The sequence below is a fragment of the Brassica oleracea genome, chromosome C7 (genome assembly GCF_000695525.1).
Source record: "Brassica oleracea var. oleracea cultivar TO1000 chromosome C7, BOL, whole genome shotgun sequence".
Classification (NCBI taxonomy): domain Eukaryota; kingdom Viridiplantae; phylum Streptophyta; class Magnoliopsida; order Brassicales; family Brassicaceae; genus Brassica; species Brassica oleracea.
The window spans coordinates 30,682,289-30,683,717 of NC_027754.1; positions in this window are offsets into that span (position 1 = coordinate 30,682,289).

Consider the following 1,429-nt stretch of genomic DNA (forward strand, 5'->3'; position numbering starts at 1 on the left):
CCATATGGGCTTCCGGGTTCTTGTTCTTAAGGCTCTCTTGATAGAGCTCACATAGATGTTTAGGAGTTCTACAATTCTTGGCCCAATGGTTACTCATCCTGCATCAGTGACAAGCTGATTTGGTCGAGTTAGACGGTTTGGATATGCCGCCTCGACCACGACAATAACTGCCTCGGCCACAGCCATAGCTGGAACCACGCCACGGTTATTGTGGTTTCCTAGCCGGCCATATGAGTAGTTGTCACGGCCACATCCTTTGTTTCTACTACGGCCTTTTCCGTGTGATCTCTTATCATCATGGACGTGGTTGCACTCTTTGGGATCTTTCTTTTCAGCCTCATTGGCTTCTGGTAATGCTGCTGTTCCGATGGGTCTCATCTCACTGTTTTTCATCAGGAGTTCATTATTAGCCTCGGCCAGGAGTAGGCACGAGATCAGATCAGTGTATGAGGCGAAGCCTCTCTCTCTATACTGCTGTTGCAGCAACACGTTCGTCGAATCGAACGTGGAGAATGTTTTATCAAGCAACTCTTTCTCGGTTACTTCCTCACCACAAAGTCTCATCATTGAGACTATCTTAAACAATACTGAATTGTATTCATCCACAGACTTATAGTCCATGAATATGAGATTCTTCCACTCGTGTTTAGCCTTTGGTAATAGCACCATTTTCTGGTGATCATATCGTCGCTGTAAAGCGGTCCAAAGGTCTAGTGGATTCTCCATGGTGAGGTACTGATCTTTTAGACCCTCAATGAGATGGTGGCGTATAATACTTCTAGCCCTGTACCGATTCTTATCAGTCTCATTGTTGCCCTCGATTATAGCATCACCGAGTTCCTTTGACCTCAAGTTAATCTTTGTGTCTGCCCATTGCAAATAGTTATCTCCGGAGAGATTAAGGGCAGCATAGTCTAGGTTTGAGATTTTTGACATCTGAATCACATTATCATTCATAATTTAGGGTTTCACAATGTGATCATGTGGCCGCAAGGCAATCAATAATTTTTGGCCACAATCAAGTCTTATACAATCATGTTTCAAACAATCTAATCGACCATGGTGCGAACAATCATTATATTCTATATGTGACAAATACATCAGGCCACACGGCCATACAATTTTATGATGCAAACTATTCAAGTTAATTTATACGATCTATATGTCATGCTGGTTGATAATTAAAACAAGACGAATGCAATTCATATTCAGTTTTATATGTTATGCAAACAACCTTAATCAATTGGTTTCAATTATGAAATCTAGGGTTTTGATTTAAACAATACTAGAATTCGATTTTAGCAATATGTGATCAAGGTTTCAAGGCCTTTAGGATTTAATTTCGAGATTCAGATTATACAATCAATCTATCAATCCTACAACCTCAGATCATCAATCATTCAATCAAAACAAGAACAATCTAGAAACC